Below are 20,366 nucleotides of genomic sequence, written 5' to 3'. Positions count from 1 at the left end.
ATAACTTGTGACCCACTTTGAATTTTGACAGGATAAAAAGGGCTACATGGATATATTGGGGTGCTGGTTGTGAACTACAAGGATAAATCATGAATAAGTTTGTATTCTAATTCCTTATGTTCAGTCACTCTCAGCTTTCTTAGTCTTTCACCTGCCAGGGTGAAATTTTTCATGCTTGTTCTTTGCCAGCTTTGGGGAAGTTTTAAACAAAACCAATCCAGCCTATTTTGCATGAGAGGACAGTGATGGTCGTTTCCCATTATTAACAACAAACAATCTTGTTACCTTTTCCGAGTATCCCTGCAAGCCAAAACAGCTTGAGCTTTGAATTTACAAGTTACCATGGAAATAGCCCTTAGAGAGAAGTCTTTTTTTCCATGTGAGGGTTATTTCTCTTATTTAGGGAAATGTACATTCCCCCTCATGAATTTTATTTGCACAGCAAGATGATTAAAAATTCCTGTTATTGTAAGCAGAAAGCACAAACTGGAAACTTCCTGATTTGCAGCTGCTTTGCCTTCCCTGCAGTCCCGGTGCGCAGTATCAGTATTTTACAATCTTCTGTAATGTTGAAGATTGAACTCTGCCACCAGATTTCAGGTATATTCTTGTCATTTCTTAATGCCAAGTGCACGTTCAATACAGAAGAAGAAACAAGGGAAGAACTAATCCCTCTCTGCGAACAGGAGTCTGCAGTCCAATGGCCAGATCCTGTAAGGTGCTGACCAGTTCTCTCCTGATGCTGTGTGCTACTTCCCTCTGACATCAGGTCAGTCAGCGCTGTGCTGGGTGCTGGCTCCAGCCCTAAATAAAATACAGGGAAATATGGGAGGCACAACGAGAATGCCCTACAGTAACTTAGTTCGTTGCGTTTCATGAGTGTGGCTCTTGAATAAATGCTGCCTATGAGAAATTATGCAAATACTCTATGACAGGTAGCCAGGTACTCCATATACTTTATTTTTACCATGCTTGATGTGCACCGTCAATGCCACCTGCCTCCAGCTGTTAGCTGCAAGGCTGGGGGGCCCTCTGCAACTCATTATTCCTCTGAATGCTTCAACACTCGAAGGTGGAGTGTGGATGTATGGTGCTGGCCGGAGAGCCTTGGAGAATGAAGGTTTCCACTTAACCACTGAACATCCAGCAACCTCCTTCTCCCTGATCTCCCCGCTGCCTTTATGCACATTGAAAGATTAACGCAAGAGGGAAGGAGCTAGTTGAGTGTGAATGTCGAATGGAGAGAGGCTCAAAGGTGAAGAAAGAGAGAATCAGACCTGTCTAAGCAAGGAAACAAAGAATGAGCCGGAGGGAGAGCGTAGGCAGGGAACCAGACTTGGGAGACTGAATCGTGGTGTGAATGGGGAGCCTGGTAAGGAAGACTGAGTCAAGACATGTAGGAAGGAGAGTACTGCTCTGGGGATCTGGGGGACTGCTTGTGGTGTCAGAAAGAGAAAACTAGCTGGAGCATCAGGAGTTCAGTGTAAGCTAGAAAGCAACTGCTACCTGAGATGGCTGCTTTACAGCTATTTAGGGACTTCTGTACTTCTGCCTGCCTCACCCTGTGCCTCCCATGCAGATGTAATCCCCCAATGGATGAGGAGTTTAGGGGAAGGGGGAGACTGGGACTGACAGGGCAGAAGAATCACGGTAGGAGCCAAGACTCAGGAGAGATTGATGACTGTGATTTAGAGGCAAGAGGCAGGGACCGGCTGCCCAAGGCAGCTGGGATGGAGTGGAGGAGCCCACTGCCTGGAGAGGAAGACTTGCTAGGCAGGTTTCGCTGGGGGATTTCTGAGCCCAAACCATGAGCCTCACGGGACTGAAAAACAATGCAGTCTCATACCACTGAGCAGTTCTGTTCCTGCTAAGCTGTTGAGGCCTGATTCTCTACTCACATTCGTGTGACGCAGCCTCAGGGAGCTACTCCCGGCGCATGGGCTGGCGTGAGAGTCCCATAGAGCAGTCTCCTCATTCTGGCTCTGTATAATGCAGACAGGTAGCTCCCTACAGTGACTGCTTGCTGACTGAAGATTTGTCCTTTAACAAGAGTCCCTTTATTAGTAATTACGGTAGTATTGCTTTATTACCTTATCATTAGGGAAGTGAAGAATGCAGGAAAATAAAGGCAGTAATTCAGGATAGAGCCAGGAGGCCCATGTGCTAAGGTGATGGGCAAGCACACATCTTTCTCTGCAGGTCATTACTGGAGGTTGATTAGTGAAGGGGTGTCATCCCTGAACCAGCAGGCATGCTGTGGATACTTACGTAGCAAAATCCATGCTCTGCCATTGTAATGAGGAAGCTACAGGAGAAGCTAATTAATTACTTGAGTGTTTAATATAATGAAGAAGAGAAAGCTGCAGTATCAACTATTTTCTGAAGATACAGATTTAAGCCTAGTGTCAGGTTTTCTTTTGTGATGTGGTACCAAGGTGTCCTTATGTTATTGAGAAAATAGCTCTCTGTAATGTAGGCTTGCATTACTTCATCAGTTCTTTAAGTGCTTTGGCCAGGTGTTAGGTGAGACCAGACTAGAGAATCAACAACATTAGTGTCTGTAAAAATGTATCCTGCCTCTGCAGAAGAAAACTAGCAGACCTGTAAGCTTATTAGTTTAAAAAGGGACACAATCTCTGCATGTTTTATATAGAAACAATTACTGCCTATTAGAAGCCTGTTGGTTGGCTTTAGTGCGTGTGCTTTATGTGAGCAGTGTCCTGCTGATGCCTGGCTTTACTTTATCAACACGCGTGCAGATGAGAACTGTGCACTGTGGAGCATTAGCAGCGGAGGGTGCTGGCTGGAGTAGCCAGCTCTCCTTAGGACTGGAGAGCTCTCCAATTTACTTCTCTTTTTTTCTTCTTTTTAGGCAGTTTAGCTTTCTTCTTTTTTAAGTGAGCTGCAAATTTAACTGAGTATCAATTTCAGAAATGTTCACAAAGCTTCCACAAGCAAAAAATGAAAGAAAAAAGAGACAAACAAGCACATTAGCATTCTGCTTTGAGAAGTGCATGAAAAAGAAGACACCTCTATCTTTGATCTATATGTACAGTTACAACAGTTTTTGTGTATACCTAATACTCACAGTCCTACCTGATCCACGTGCAATGACTTGCCTAGTCACGAAAATCTAAATGGAGCCTGTTTGCTAGATTGCCACCTCTTTAAAAACAAAGCCAAGAAATATTAAAACCAGTCAGTACTCTTCATCTTCCTCAGCAAAGAGAATGGGACAGAGGTGGCTCACATCAGTGGATTTAACACCGTTAGTCCTTTTTTGGGGCATTATTATTTGACTGAACCAGCTATTTCCAACAGACTTCAGTAAAAATTCAGGTCTTAAATTTTCCTCGAGTTAGACTTAGCCCCTTCACTCCTGGTGATTTTCCTTCTTTCCTCCTCCCAACTACATGTCTGTTTTCTCCTTCCTGAAGAGCCAGCCTCATTTCTGCACTTTACCACAAGAGAAGTCTTTTGAGGGAGGAAATAAGGTGTTCATGTGTTCCCTGCTGGGCTCTTCCCTCTCAAATGAGCCCTCTCTTGATGTCAGCAAAAAGCCGGACAGTCCAATGGCCCTCCTCACCTAAAAAGACAAACTACCTATTGCAAGTGGTTACTAGAAAAGAGAATGGCAGAACTCTTTGAGATGGTGATTTACTGAGGTGTGCTTTTTGAACGGTTGTTCAGTCTGAATGCTCTTGATTGTTCATATACAATAGGCCTGATTTTCAAGAGGGGACAAGTCCTCCTAGCTTCACTGGGAGTCAGCAGGAGCTGCCGGAGCTCCATCTTTGTAAAGATCAGGGTGAGCTGCGTCTGTGTGAAGATCAGACCCAGGCGGTGCTGAACAATGCTGCTGTAGCAGATGGAACCTAAGAATCAAACACAGTAAGAGTTAAGCCAAACTTTCATTGCTAACTCAAATCATAATGTGTTCGGAGTTCAAACAAGTCTGGATATTTTTTTGTATTTAGTTAGTTGTAAGTTTTTCTTTCTTTTTTGAGATGCAGCTGCTTCAGAATTTAAAGGATTAAAAGCCTGAAATGCTGGAAATCTCAAAGGAAAACCTACTTTTAAAATCTCCAGCTCTGAATTGGATGAATATCTGACCCCTTCGGCTGTTATTATTTTCTGTTGAATTTTTCTGCAGTAGGCATTTTCTAGCTAAGTACAAAAGACTGCTATCAGAGGCTTGGCATTTGTATCTGAACTGAAGTCAAGTCACTGAGAAGTACCATGACAGCTTGAATCATGCTTCATAAGCTTAACTGAAGGTCTTCGCAGGCATTCGGGTTCATCAGAGCATGGTCAGGAATAAGTCCTGACAGGGTGTCTGTTAGGCTGTGGAATAGCAATTTCATTTGTATTTCTGTGTGTGTATTACCTAACTGACAGTCAAGGAAACTGTGCAAGGTGCTGTATAAAACAATACAGAAATAGTTTCACAGAATCACAGAATCGCATAGGTTGGAAAAGACCTTTAAGATCATTGAGTCAACCGTAAACCTAACACTACCAAGCCCACCACTGCACCATGTCCCTAAGCACCTCATCCAAACGGCTTTTAAACACCTCCAGGGATGGGGACTCCACCACTTCCCTGGGCAGCCTGTTCCAATGCTTGATAACCCTTTCAGTGAAGTAAAATTTCCTCATATCCAGTCTAAACCTCCCCTGGCACAACTTGAGGCCATTTCCTCTTGTCCTATCACTTGTTACCTGGGAGAAGAGACCGACCCCACCTCTCTACACCCTCCTTTCAGGCAGTTGTAGAGAGCGATGAGGTCTCCCCTCAGCCTCCTTTTCTCCAGGCTGAACAACCCCAGGTCCTCAGCCGCTCCCCATCAGCCTTGTGCTCCAGACCCTTCCCCAGCTCCGTTGCCCTTCTCTGGACACGCTCCAGCCCCTCAATGTCCTTCTTGGAGTGAGGGGCCCAACACTGAACACAGCATTCGAGGTGCGGCCTCACCAGTGCCGAGTACAGGGGACGATCACTGCCCTAGTCCTGCTGGCCACACTATTCCTGATGCAAGCCAGGATGCCATTGGCCTTCTTGGCCACCTGGGCACACTGCTGACTCACATTCAGCCGGCTGTCAACCAACACCCCAGGTCCTTTTCTGCCAGGCACTTTCCAGCCACTCTTCCCCAAGCCTGTAGCGTTGCATGGGGTTGCTGTGGCCCAAGTGCAGGACCCGGCACTGAGCCCTGTTGAACCTCACACAGTTGGCCCCAGCCCATGGATCCAGCCTGTCCAGGTCCCTCTGCAGAGCCTTCCTACCCTCCAGCAGATCAACACTCCCGCACAACTTGGTGTCATCTGCAAACTCACTGAGGGTGCACTCGATCCCCTGGTCCAGACCATTGATGAAGATATTGAACAGGACTGGCCCCAGCACCGAGCCCTGGGGACACCACTGGTGACTGGCCACCAGCTGGAGTAAACTCCATTCACCACCACTCTTTGGGCCCGGCCATCCAGCCAGTTCTTTACCCAGTGAAGAGTACGCCCGTCCAAGCCATGAGCAGCCATTTTCTCCAGGAGAATGCTGTGGGAAACCGTGTTGAAGGCTTTACTGAAGTCTAGATAGACAACATCCACAGCCTTTCCCTCATCCACAAGGCGGGTCACCTTGTCATAGAAGGAGATCAGGTTGGTCAAGCAGGACCTGCCTTTCCTGAACCCATGCTGGCTGGGCTTGATCCCTTGGTTATCCTCTACATGCCGTGTGATGGCACTCAGGATGATCTGCTCCATCAGCTTCCCTGGTACCGAGGTCAGGCTGACAGGCCTGTAGTTCCCTGGGTCCTCCTTCCAGCCCTTCTTGAAGATGGGCATCACATTAGCTAATCTCCAGTCGGCAGGGACCTCCCCAGTTAGCCAGGAGTGCTGGTAAATGATGGAAAGGGGCTTGGTGAGCCCATTTGCCAGCTCCTTCAGTACTCTCGGGTGGATCTCATCAGGCCCCATAGACTTGTGAGTGTCTAAGTGGTGCAGCAGGTCACTAACCATTTCCCCCTGGATTATGGAGGCTCCATTCTGGTCCCCATGCCTGTCTTCCAACTCAGGGGGCTGGGTACCCAGAGAACAATTGGCCCTGCTAATTTCTGCCCTAAGTTGGGCAGGTTTTCTGCTAATTTCTGCCCTAAGGGCTAATTTCTGCCCTAAGTTGCTAATAGCCTTCATGTGAGGCATTCTGACTGAGGAGACATACAATGAAACAGTGGGACTATGGTGCAGCAGTGAGGTCAGCTTACTTGTGAGCTACCGTTGTTGATGTCTTGCGAGTCAGCATGGCAGAGCATGCCTTTGAGGAGGAACTAGCTTTGTGAGTATTTAGTTACAAGGACCTTCTCTCAAACAGGACAGTGGAAAGTGCAAAAAAACCATAGCCTTATCACTGAAGTTTTAACAAGCTGGAGGCTTTCTATGGACTAGCGGGGAATTGGAATGAACATTTTCATAGCAATTGAGAGATGGTAGAAAAGGTGAAGACTAGTCATGAAGATTTTGGAAACTGGTTGAGGAAAAGGCTGTGAAGATGCTGAAAATAAAGAAAAGAAACTTATGCTTGATAGGAAAGAGAATAAGGAGTCAGCAGGGAAGACTTAAAGAGAGGGGTAAGCAGACAGAATACCGTTATATTTATCAAGTTGATAACCATAACAGTATGTTGAAAGTCTGGCAGTGCTTCTCCTAAGAACACTTGAAACACTGAATATAAAGACAAGAAAATTACTAGATAATTTCATGCAGGAACACATCCTTCACACTTATATTAAGAAAAGAAGATGGGATAAGGTAGACGCCTTTCTAAATTGCTTTCCTTTTGAAATTTCTATAGGGGCAAGGTGATGTAGTAAATGGAGGTTTGGGACCCAATAGCTATAAGTTCCAGATTTCAGTCAGTCCCAGAGAAAGGAAGACAGACACACAGAAAATATGCAAACCAGCAAAGAGGCAATCCTTTCAAAAATACCATGTCACGTAAGGGTTTTCAGAAGACAGTTAAGGTGCGTGATGACTGACCTAGAACAGGTCAGTCCCAGTGCTGTACTTAGACTGTAGGCACTGTACTGGGGATTAAATTAAGCAGTGATTTAGATGTCCATTGCAAGACTCATTCTTCTATTTCTTGGTACAAGTCTTCATAGTGCTTTCTGGTTACTGCTTGTTTCTTTCTTGAAATTACTTTGATGTCTCTTGTGATTGTCTCTCTTGACACTTTCTTACATTCTGCAGACACAAGTTGCGATCTGCTTGGCAGTTCTGCAATTGCTCTGACACTTCAGAGAAACCTTATATGCCATCAGTCACTTATCGCTGCTTTGAATTTGCTGGCAGACCATGTGCCACTCATACGTTCACTGTGGAATTGGCTTTATCTTCGCTGGCTTGTGGTTTGGCGACCACCTGTCCCAGCCCTCATTTTAATCCTTTTTTTTGTGATTGCACTGGCAAGATTCATCACACCATAGCACAGGGAAGTCTGCAATAACTGGTGTGGATGTCTCAGATTGTAAACCATGAAACTGTGCCTTGAGGAGCAAGGGAAGACCCCGGAGATAATGCCTGTGAGCATGGGCTGCAGACCCCCCTACCTCCAGGGTATTTGTCTGGATTTCTCGCAGAACAATGTGCGAGCAAACCCTGTGAAGCTGAATGTTGTTTGTTGCTTCAGTTTCAAATTACAGCTCTGCCACACGGACTGTAATAAAAGCGGAACTCAACAGGATAGAAAACAGCGTGATACAGCAGGGATCAAATCTTTTTCTCTTGCTGTTCTCCCCATTTCCCTCAGAGTTACATACGGGATGAATTTGGCCCTAGAGGTCTAAAACGTCCTGACAACACCCATGTGAACACAAACCATTGAGTTCTGCACTGCACGGATAGATCGCGGAGGGAAGGCAGCTGGGAAGTGCACTGAACCGCAAGCACTGGCATGTACAGTAAAACTGATCACTTGGAATTTAGGTGAGGGGAAATATTTGAAGAAGATAAACAGTAAACCAAACTGTTGCCCTCACAGAACCCAAGCCTTTCTAGAAATTCAGAAAAGTTCAGTTCACTTAGTACTTTTACTATTTTACATTTGTGCTCCATGGCCATTAAAATAAGAGCCTCTCTAAATGATTTCTGAGTAGAAAAGGAAGCAAAGTGGCCACACTTCGCTATCCTCCTATGCCCGGGGAACAACAGAAAATGCTGGAGAAACAGGGTATCCTCCCTGCCCCATTCATTACCAAGAGGTTCCGATAATTCAAAGAGGCATTGGTATTTCTGGATACTTAATCAAAGCCAAACCTCAAGGTGAACCTCTGAACCTCTTTCAGCTTGACCGTTACTTCTTATAAGTGATGTTTTAATTTTCATCTAATGCCAAGAAAAGTCTTTCATTCTTCCCAGCTGGCATCAGAGATAAGGGACTAAATCCCCCAGACATTAAAACATCGAACAGTTCTGTCATGCGTTACTTTAGTCTCCGGCTCAAAGTCTTTTTCTTCTTCCTGACCGATCTCAGATATAATGCAAAATAATCAGTGAGCAAAAAAAGGGTAGCAATTTAAACTGTGGCTTTGAAGGTCAGCCCATATTCTGTGCTGTTGCCCTTCTGAGAGGTGTCTGTCCTGGAGGGTTAACTCAGGCTGTTAGGCCAGATCTACGATGGCTCATGTCTTATATCAGGGTAATTACATTACTCTTAGGATGCACTAGAAATCGGTTGTGGGTTACAGAACTGCACGTTTGCTAAGATCCCTCATTGCTGATCCTTTTGCCCCAAATGAACCAATGAATACCAGGATACGTTCATTCACATCGTAGTTTTGCTGGCATAACTGTTCCAGTCCCATATCACACCTCAGTCACAGCCTCAGGTATAGCAGCCACGTCAGCACAGGTTTATAACGTTACCGTTGTTAGTCAAGTGCCACACACATCAAGTGTGTGCTCCCAAGTGTGGGGCTCACTAAGCCAGAGCTTACCTTATCTGTCACTTTGGCTTGAGCTGGTGACGTGCTTGGCTGAATATCTCTTCAGTGCCTTCTACCGTTAACTTCCAGTTGCCTCCCAACTCTGAAAACTACTTGTCATTGAAGCCTTGTGGGCTGCTCCTATGGGACTTTTAGCACTTGGCCAGGGCCAGTCCCACACACCCTGTCCCTGCTCCCAACTCCTGATTGTCCACAACGTGCTCATTAAATGACAATACCATTGGTGGGGTTTCACCACACAACAGGGAAAGAAGGGAAACATGGAGACCTGCACAGAGATCTCTGCAGGGCTCTCTTCTTGCTGTTAGGGATGATGCCAGGGAGGGGGAGGAGTGTAGCAAGCAGTCCTTCACGATGGAAATCTCCTTCTCCAGGAGCCAGCAGCCAAAGCGAGAGATTGGTGTAGCTTTCTTGAACGTCAAGACTTGCGGAAGACCTCTCTTAAGCAGGTATCTGTTTTCACCCTGAATGAGTGTGCATCAATTGCCACCATAACTGATAAGGCTTTTGCGTACTCTGAGGAGATATTAGACCTTATTTGGTTTATAGAACTAGTAAGCATCCTTATCTCTCCCAAGACACAACCCAGCGCAACATCAGGGTAAATAGGACAGGGTGCAAGCAATGTCTTGGCACTTCTACGGACAGATCAGTAACAGCATGGCAGAAGCGTGAAAAGCTACACCTCTTCTCTCAAAGAACACAACTCTGATCTTGTGTCTAAGCAATAAAACCCTGTGTTCTCTTCCACCAGAGGGTGCCAGTGACTGAGGAACCACCGGCCTTGGCAGCCCCTTGCAGGATTGCAGAGACCCCTGTACTCGCCCGGTATCCTAATGAAAGAGTGGAATACACATAGCTAATAAAACTTGCATTTACTTTTAGCTTCCTCCTTGGAAGGAGAGATACTGCATGTTGACGGAGTCCAAGAGAGCTGGCCACAAAGCCCCGGCACGGGCATGGAGGTAATTCGAGAGAAACAGCCCCATTTTCTGTTCCAGCTGTTGGCTTCGCCCTTGCTGTGAGATGGTGAGAAGGGAAGTGGTCGACCCCCGGGGTATTTTCAGAATGCACAGCTTGCTTGTAGCTCTTGGTCACACTAAAGCATCTCTTTGTATTCTTAACCAAGGTTAATATTAAGAGTCTTCTAAGGCCTTTTTCAAATTCCCCTATTCCAACGAAGGGAAAATTTAAAGGGCCAGTTCCTCACCTGAAATAAAATTTTTCAACTTGATTAATCATCAGCTGAAGGTTTGGCATAAAATCTTTTATTTCTTTGACAGAGAAGATAAAAATAGCCCATTTTTTTCCCATTTGCCATATGTATTCACCTGTCCCATTAGCAGCAACAGCAAATTTTACTACCTTTTTCTCCTGTTAGCTGTCTAGAAAGAGCAAAGCTAGGCAACACCAAGCTGGAGCCTGTTTTGTCTTGCATGATATCAACATATGTATTACATGAATTTCAATTGCAAAACCAGCAGTGCAATTCCCTTGTTTTCAGATCAAGCCATCGATCATATTCCCAGCATCCCACTGAAAGTCACAAGGTTGCACATTTGAAATAAAGGGCACTATTTGGTCTGCACATCTTCGTTAATTATTAGTGTCTGGACTGAGTGTGCAGAAATAGCTGTGGGCTGAGTCCATCCCTTGACTTGTTACCTAGGCAAGTGTGATACGGACTTACTGACACTTAATGAAGATAGAACTCTAGGATGAGATTTTATTTGCCTGTTTATTTTACAGAGTCACTTTTCACAGTAGAGTTTCACTTCGGTATTGTAACAAATTAATGAGATCTGCTGTAATGTTAGGCAGAAATAAGCTGCTGCATAGACAATCTGGTGGGACAGGAACAGGAAGACATGGCAGAGACAAGTGGAATTGTAAGATTAAAGAACCAGTCTTCAGCTGCTCAGTTGAGGCATATGTTATATATGAATGAATTTTTTAATCTCAGCTGGGTGACATTTTCCCAGATGCAGAAGTGTCACCGAATGGAACGATTCGTTGTGATTGGCACACTCCCCAGAAGAGGATATTGCCAGTAAGGGCTGATGACATCTTAGGTCAGGACTGCAGTACACTGTTGAGCCTTGAGATTGAAGTAAGGGCTGTTGCAAGGCAGGGTTGAGTTTGCAGAACGTGTGGCGGCAGCTTGTGCTCTGTCTCTGACACAGAGCATGTTCTGAACACATTATTAAAAAACACCGATGGCATTTCTGACACAGCATGTGTATAAAACCTCCACTCTGCCAGTTTCTCTTTCGATTCAGGTGGTTAAACTGAACTTGAGGCTTTTAGTTTTACTAATTGAAACATACAATTGATAATTTGTCTCACAACAGAAACTCAGAAGGGTAGAAACTCACAATGGAAGGGTAGACCTCAATAATTGCTTTATTCTCCCCATACGACCCTGAAGTCAGAGGAGCAAGAAGCAGAAGGACATCCCATCCATTTTATAGCCAATAGAGTGGCTCCTATTCTACCTCCAGCTGTTGGTGTGTGGCTGGCACTTCTCTGGGGCTGGCACCCCTTGCAGGTAACTGAAATAACTCCAGCAGCCTTTGGTAGCCTGAAATAACTCCAGCAACCTCTGGAGATGTGGCTAGCCCAGAATCAGGAAGCTGATCCTCTGTGCACACCCCTCCGTGGCCATAGCAGAGGAGAGAGGGTTCAAGAAAAGAAAATCATAATAAAATCCAACTAACTTCAAACAAAAGAGATCTGGTAGAACATCCTTCCAGCACACGATTGTCTCCTATGGCATGTTGCCTAGTGCTCTGCTAGTAATCCTAAGTATGATAGATGAAGTTTGATATGCACAGTGACTGAGAAAAATTGCTGGTTGTCAGAACATCAGCAGCCAAGACAACAGCTATGTTTATTGACTTCCAAATTGCAATATAATCTTAGTTATTGGTAAATCCAGTGTTGTCCAACCTGACACTCTCTGTGGAAGCATAGCTAATGGCCTTATAGACAGGATGGCAGCTCAGCTTCATACAGATCATGCATGTTAAACTGTCACTGTAACACATTGATGCATTGCTGTACTGGTTTTTTAAGAACTGATGTTCTTCCTTTCTGTCTTTAAACTGCTCTGGTTTGAGGTCTTATAGACAAAAGCAATCAACAGATAAAATCCACAAATGTGCATATTAGACAATAAAGATATAATAGGAGAGTACAAGGAGAGTAAGAAATTATTCACACTAATGGAAATAATAGAATTACTAAAGGGAATATCAGCTTTAGGATTCTGAGGTTGAACAGCAAGGCTAATCTTATGTAAACCTTCCTTCCTCTTGCATCTCTCCAGACTTTCTAATGTAGGTAATTATTATACTTCCTTAACTGAAGTTACTCTTCCCTTGAGCAGGAGGTTGGACTAGATGACCTCCAGAGGTGCCTTCCAACCTTTTTTTTTTTCCATTATTCTATTTTACAAGCAGAATAACTGATACAGAGATGGAATGCCTTACACACATAGTAAATTAACAGGAAACACAGAACAGAATTCAGAAGATCGGATGCTGACACTATGTCCCTCCGCATGGGACAGGCATAGCCGAGGGGGCTTGTGTCACACCTGCCCAAACTGGGGAGCGAAGCAGAAGTGGGTAGAGGTGGCTGTGGCCACTGGGATAACATGATCACCTTTTCATTATGGCTGTGTGGCAGCAGCCAGACCATGCACTAAGTGCCACCAGATTCACCTGAACTTACAGAGACTACACACCTAGCGCTCCAGATCCTGGAGGCATGTGATTAACATTAACATCTCAAATTTCATTTTTGTTTGCTGCCCTAAAAGTAGAGCTGAAGATCTTGAAAATGTGATCAAGATGGAAATTACACAGGGCGGTCTGCCTGGGCCTGCGGAGAGCCTGGAAGTTGAGAAGCTCGGAGTCTTCACCTCTGGGAGATGCCACAGACAGGTTAATTGTCAGAGCCTGTGCCACCAGCTTTGTGCATGGGATTAATTAAGATTCATCCGGGCCCAGTGTGCTCACTTCTGTGCTCCCAGTGGCACCTCTACTTCTGAAAGCTGCATCTGTGGTGAGTGGCTGCAGACACACTGTGGGATCCAGCTCGGTCCCAAGCTTCCTATCAGGGGATCCATGTGTCCTAAAACACAGGTGAGAAGGAACACAAGGACAACGCACGTGTGCCTTCAAGGCAGGGCAGTGTCTCCAGCATATGGATGTGAGTGGATGCGGGTGGCTGTCATCTGGAGACAGAAGTCTGCCTGCATACTATTAAGCAACCCCCTAACTATGGCAGAACTGGAGACAGAAGCATGACTAACAGGTTAAATAGGATAAACTAAGGTAACTCTGTTACTTTGGTTACTAAACTCTTTTCTTTCCTTAAGAGGTTATAAATAACTCAGCTGCCTAGAAGAAAAGCAATACAGCCCACTACAGAAACTTTTCTGAGAATTAAAAAAAACTTAAGAAAGGAGAAAGGACTTCAAAATTTCCCAGATCAATAGTCTCAACAGGACAAATGGTAATAAAAGTCTAAATGACATCCACACAGTTTCATTCATGGACTCTCAATGAAAGGAGTGACATCTGAAATATATAGATATTTTCTTAAGATTATACTAGGTCAGCATTTATGTAGGCAAAAGAAAAATTTTATGCTTCCATTTGGAAAACAGATAATACGATCGAACAAGATCTTAGCTGGGCAAATATCTGCAGTTTAATGAGAGCTCAGTATAAATTCTTACACAGATTTATTTATTCCCATGGGAAGTTTCCATCAGGTTGCACAAGCCCTGCTGGAGAAATTGTAGGAAGGAAGATCATTTGGAATCGCTTTTGCAATCTTGTACACAAAAAGCCTGGGCAGACGAAAACTTTTGCTCAGTAAAGTATTTTGTTTAATGTTACAAAATACAGAGTGATTGGTAGCAAATTATAAATGTTACCAAAGCACTTCTCACTGGACTGAATTTCTTGCTGGAATGAGAAACGTTCTCCCTGCAAGGGGGTTTCTTAGGAACAGGTAATTTCAAAATAGCTCCCAAAGCCATGAAGGGGTAGATTCTGTCTTAGCAGCCGAGATGTACTGAGCATTGAAGTATTTAAGAGGGAGGTAATGGTGTGTTTTGTGAATGAGGAGTAGAAAGATGAGAAGTCCACAGCTAAGGCACAAACTGATTAGTTCTCTGTTTTGTACGTGCACAATCTTGTGAAAGGGGGGGTGATGAAGAAAGAAGGAACATCAGTGTCACATATGATTTTGAACATCTTAGTAAGAGGATTTAAGGTTTATGATTTTTTTTTCTTCACTCGGTACGGTTTTGTTTCCAAAATGATCGTATTCCTTTCCTCTGAGGCTCCTGAGCTACATTCACTGAAGATGTGCGTGGCATAGTTCACGGTGCGCAGTGTACCCTGTAGCATGCTAGGAATAACTTATCAATGGACTGGCTTAGGGGAAGTGCTTTGCTTTCGAAATGTTAAGTGAAACAAATGTTACAGACTAGCTTTATTATACAGATCCTGAAATCTGAACAAAATAAAAAACTGCTTTTCATCCGTATGAAAAGAAACTTTATTGGATTTTTCCTCAAGTTTGTTTTGTTCTTCAGTTAAAATCTTCATCCATGGGCTGAAAGGTCAGTTTTTCTGCTTTGCCTCACCTTTTTGTTTTTCATTTCAACCTTGTAGAGAATTGACTAAACTAAATTGGTCCAGGAAAATTAAATACGAGCTCTAGACCTAGGCTTGCTCTGCTGACGAGCAATTGAATTGCTGTGGCCTTTAAAGTATCTAGCTTGGGTTCAGCAGAAGAGAGAAAAAAGAAAGAGGAAAGATTTCTACTGAAAACAAACTGAAAAGAATTTGCTTTGCAGTGTTGGGTCAGGTACGTGCTGCTGGTCTGTCAAGGCTAATTAAGTTCTAAGCCAGCCATATTTTGGTGATATAGACTACATTACAGTCTTCGCCTTCTTCTAGAAGGCATATGGTCTCATTAGCATGACAAAGTAGTAGTTGCGCAGATTATATTAAGTATAAAGAAGAAGAATTCTACCTTTAAGTGTCAAGGCTAAATTTTCTGTTATATATCTTATTAAGATTAAAAAAAAAACCCAGAGGACTTTCTTTTGTGACTCTTTCTCCCTGTTTCTCTAGGCAGGCATCTTACACATTCCTTCTGCTGTTAACATCGTAATCACTGATGTGAGCACCCACCTAATTCTTCCGAAGCTTTTACCATAGGAAGTTACCAGCACTTCTGCCTGTTCAAAAAAGGTTGGCTCAGTAAATAGTGGGACACATGCCAAAGTTCCCTAAGTGGAACTCTCTGCGTATCTGTTGTGTTTCCCTTCTGAGATTTCATATTACAGAGAAAGTGTGGGAAAAGTGAGAAATGGGAGTTGTTAGTAAGTGTTTATTTTCTGACAATACAAGTATAAACCAGTTCTTCTGAACTGGAATGACATTATCCAGGGGCAACAAGGTTCTGTTTGTGGGTGGGTGATGCAATGGGATTTTCAAACTGATTTGTCATCTTGAGTTGAGGACGATAGTGCCAGACCAGCAGTGGATGAGTAAATGTGATAGGTTTGCAAATAACAGTACAGACCTATATCTGATAAACACTTTCCGTTCTACAATTTCCAGTGATGCTACAAGCGTGAGCCAGCTGGCTGCTGTTTTATTCACCTTGCATGGGCTTTTTGTCCAAGGGCATGAAAGAGGCCCGTGCTTCTTCACACTATGGACTTTGTCACTACTTGGTAGCTAAGAGCGCAAAGGGTTGCTGGACAAATTGCTGTCTGTCAAGTTTGCTTTTAGAGTGTCCTTGAAGTACTTTATTAGACAACCACATATTATTTTTCCAGTTCACTGTAGAGAAACATTCATGCTTCATCTACCCACATACCAGTGTTAATAGATGTTCAGTCGGCACTAGGCAGGACTTTGTCATTGGACAGTATTGTCCAACAGGCTGATCAAGAGATGAATGGGATACACCATTCTTCACCGCTTCTTCCGCTGCCCTTCAGTTAAAGCAATCTTGCGACACCGAAGTTGAAGAGATTAACTTTGAAGAGACTCTATTCCCTGCACCAGCCCCCAAATTAAGATCGCTTTCTTTAACAACACAACAACAAGACAGACCTGAACATAGCACATTACAGAGCAGTGTGCTTGGCCTTCAGGGTTCCTATGGGTGTGGGGTGCACCGGAATAAAACCAGCCAATCCATTCACATGGGGCTGGGACTATTGGAACAAGACTGGCCAGGCCACATGGAACCAGTGTGGTGGTAACCGGTATGGATGGATGTGAGGATTCCTCCAGTGCTGGACTACCCTACTTGGGCTGGTACTGGTTTTTGCAAATGCTCGGGCAGATCTAGGCAAAGGACAGCAGAGAGTGGAGAGAGGATTGGAGCCATTGTCATGCTTAGCCCTGGGGAAACTGCTGTTGCTAAGACCGTTATTTCCCTCCTGACCCCGTCACCCTTCTCCAATGTTTTTTCCAGTTTATTTCTGGAAGCCGTTTTGACCCTGTCAGCAGTGAACAGAGATGGCATGGAAGTTCTGGGATGATATTCCTTGGAAATGTAACCTCACAAAGCACATTGCAACTTAGAACCAGTGCACACTGGAACAGGCAAACACGGCTCATGGGCAACTGACTTCGGAAAGATCAGGGAGCCCAACTGGAAGAAGGGGTGAGTTGGCTGTCCTTAGAGACAGAAGGAAAAACATATACATTCAGTTTGCCTTCCCTTGAAGTTTGCCATTGCCCCTATACGTAAAACCACCAAAGATTTCACCAGACTATATTATATTTCGAATGTATAAGTACAAAGTCATCTTGCTGTCATTTGCTGTCACTCAGTGAGTTTAAGCACTCCACACACCGCTGGTGACAAATAACCTGCAATTGTTCATCTTTGTTCCCTAGGGTGCTTTCCCTGACAATGGGATGACTCAACTCAGAAATGTTGACTAGATGAGCACATGATTTCACAATAAAATAATCAGTCGCTTTTTTAAAAAGGGCAAATTTATGCAGCCACGTGGAAGAAAAAAGCAAAGTGCAGCCTAAAATTCCTTTTATTTACAATGGGAAATGAAGCATGAGTAAGATGATTAGAACTGTAATTAAACAAGAGAGTCAAATCCACAGATATGCACAACATGCAGAAGGAGGCTCTTGGAGAGACAGCATAGAAGAATCCTAAAGTATTTTTTCCACTTGCAAGCCCTAGGAACATCCCTCCTTAATTTGATCTCTACCAAGAAGCTATCTCCAAGAGCCCCTCTGTTTACCCTTGAATAAAAGCTGGGCCTCAGGAAAAGGTCTAGCTAATCTTCTCACTAAAAAGATACTGCATACATAGTGCATGCATAGATACTGAAATTTGAGCTTCATTACAAATGGGAAAAAACAATTTTCTAAGTATAGCAGGGGAAAACCCCAGAGGAGATTCTGTCTGCAGCCAAGTAAAGCTTGAGTTTGGCTCCAGTCCTGAATTATATCCCTTTCTGTCATTTGCCAAACACCATCTCAGTTCTCCAGATGCTGCTAACATCCTAGTATCATACTGCATTTAAGTACCATCCCTGCTCTCCTTCCCTGTATTATACAGTTCTTGGCATGTTTTCAATAGCTTTCCTAAACCCACATCCGAGTTCACTCTGATAGGTTTCAATAGCTTGCTGAGAGGCAGATAATCCACCCTTTGTCACTGTGGATTGAGTCCTGTCTCAAAAAAAGAACAACTCCATTTCATCAAAGGAAAATAGTTAGGAATGAATTTGCCACTGCTAACAAGCTTGACTGGGTCAGAGCTTTGTGTGCTGCAACAACGAGTTTAAGACCCTGAAACATGTTAGTATTGCAAAGAATATTCTGTTCAGTCCCTCTGCCATACGTATTCTAATGCACTAGATCACTTGTATTTTGTTAGATCATGTCTTAGATCATGAGGAAGAGTAACCGTCAGATCCTTATAAAGTACCTGCTCTGCTTTGGATCTAATTCAATATGAGCTCTTTTTTTCTATTGTATAAGAGGTCTCAGTACCCCTACCTGTTTCCAGATGTAGCACGACAGCCAGCCAAATGCAGCCCTCAGCTAACCTAGCGCAATGCCAAGGGGAAGACAGCCGTTCCCAGCTCTCGGTCATTGATTCATTCATGCAGAGCTTTAATCCAACTGGGAGCCCAGTGTGCAATGGAAGCTGTTAAAAAAAAGTTCCAGGAAACAACTTTCCCACTTGACAGCAGGGTGAGGGAGAATAGCTCTGTGTCCTTAGGGAAGCCCAGGATCCTTGATGTTTGAAGACTGACGGGCTTTATTCTTCACAAACAGAGATAGACACATACTGCAAAACATCATCTACAGAGATTTGTTTGAAACTGTAAACACATCTGCTTTGGCCTTGCTCAGAATTCTCTCACAGTCCCATTCCATGAATGTTCATGCAAGTGAGTTCTCAGTAACCCGGCGCTTTGCAACAGTCAGATTTATATCTGTTTTCTCAAGTTCAGGCAGCAAGTAAATTTTACATGAGCATGCCTTGTGATGTTCAGGGAGACTGTTTCTATTCAGGGGGTAGAAACAATGCCACTTAATGATAAGCCTATTAAAAAACAAGAAGTGCAGCTCAAATTGCAAGGCAATAGGCAAGAAGAATCTTGTAGAATAATTTTGAAAAAAACAACGCATCTGAGAAACATCACAATCTGCTCCTAGCTATTCACTAGAAAAGACAAGAAACTTCACTTCATAACTATTTGTTATGAAAGTATTCAGTTCAGTTCTGAGAGCAACAAACCAGATGAAACTATGTGTTCATCAGTTAGCTTCCTAAACTCTGCTGGAAGTGGACGTAAGTGTCAGGTGATTTCATCAGAGTTGTTATGATGGCATCTTGTTTTGTTTCCATTAAAAACATCTAGGCACAGCAACTGCAAAGGAAAAAAAAAAAACCCCACTCTACTGAACATTTCCTTACCTCACGTCTCCTTAGTGATTTTCCATCTCTGCAAGTGATGCTTTAATTAACTAAAAACCTTCTGACTCTAAGCAGGTTGGAGGTGCTGTCCCACAGCCCCATCACTGCATGGCTAGCAGATTATTAATCTAAAGCAAAGCAACACAACCGGGGAGTCTAAAAATACCAGGGACACCTGAGTTGCTCCATTTGATTGTACTGAATTTAGCGGAGGAGAAGGATGGTCCCTGCATGCAGATTGCTTGGTGCCCATTTGTAGTCGCAACCTCTTCTGTGGTGTAAAACCTTTTGAAGGGGAGATCAGCAGCTAGAATGGATTTTTGAATTACTTTAGCAGTTATCACCTCAGAGGCAGCCCATGTCATGCTAGTCCTGCGACTCCTTCAGTAGTACAAGGGATGAACTAATTGTCTTTTGTCAAGCATATCTCTTGATGTCCTATGACGTGGGAGACATAACTGCAGTACGGCATCAGCAACCAGGTGTTAGGAACCATTGCACTTCACCCACACGCATGGCACTAAGAAGATCATTCCTGTCCAGGGGATGTCAGCAGAAAAAGGTGTAAGAAATGGTACAGATTTTTTCCATGAGGTATTTTCCGAACCTTCAGGGGAAACTCATTAGTTGCATAATATTGGGTCTCTTAGCAGAGGCTGTAATTATCATGATGCTAGAACTCATCACATAAGGACCCTGGCAGCACCTCATAATATCTACACTCACTTTGAAAAATTTCCACTGAAGGGCCCTTTAGAATAAGGACATTTCCAAGGGTTGAAGTTTGCAGGAGCCCATACCCAGTTCTGCTTTCACGCTTCTCAGCAGCCTCATATTCCCTGAATTAAGCTACTTTTAAATCTTTCTTCTCTGGGAAGATATTTCAGCATCTATTTGTGACTGTCAAAATTCTAAAATATGGGCAAAATCTGTGCTCCCTAAGGCTATTTCTTGAGACAGCTATTTCTTGTGTATCATTAAAGTGAGAAAAACAAACTCTGAAGGCCAAATTAATGCCTGGTGTCATTCAACTGACCTTAGCGTCAGTGCACCAGCAATGGACTTGGCCATGCACATACATTATGCTGTCTGCTTACAAAATGACAGGATCCAGTGTCTGGGCAGGACTGTGTGCATACTGACTGGAACTGTTCTTGAATTGTATCTAAACCCACCATCTCAATGTATTTTTGGCACCATTCTCTTTATAACACTTCTAAACGAGGCTCCCTTTTCAATACCCCCTTTGGCACTCATATTCCAGGAGCTTAGCAGTGTGGGTGTCTAGTAATGCCCCCTCCCATCCTTCACTCAGTAAATGGCACAATAGATTGGGTTTTTCTCAAATGTTTCCCAGACAAA

The 20,366-nt window shown here is 43.8% G+C and overlaps 1 long non-coding RNA gene across 2 annotated transcripts in view; it reads left to right on the top strand.

Annotated features, from left to right (window-relative positions):
• LOC142415265 (uncharacterized) overlaps positions 1-20,366 on the top strand; it is a 58,590-nt gene that overhangs the window by 35,749 nt on the left and 2,475 nt on the right. For both annotated transcript variants that reach the window (XR_012777340.1, XR_012777339.1), the window contains exon 4: positions 15,158-15,277. This is a non-coding gene — a long non-coding RNA (uncharacterized LOC142415265). The remainder of the gene's footprint in view (positions 1-15,157; positions 15,278-20,366) is intronic.

The sequence above is a fragment of the Mycteria americana genome, chromosome 10 (assembly GCF_035582795.1).
Source record: "Mycteria americana isolate JAX WOST 10 ecotype Jacksonville Zoo and Gardens chromosome 10, USCA_MyAme_1.0, whole genome shotgun sequence".
NCBI classification, from domain to species: Eukaryota; Metazoa; Chordata; class Aves; order Ciconiiformes; family Ciconiidae; genus Mycteria; species Mycteria americana.
Note: the sequence above shows the minus strand (reverse complement) of the source record. Positions and strands in the feature narration are given on the sequence as shown.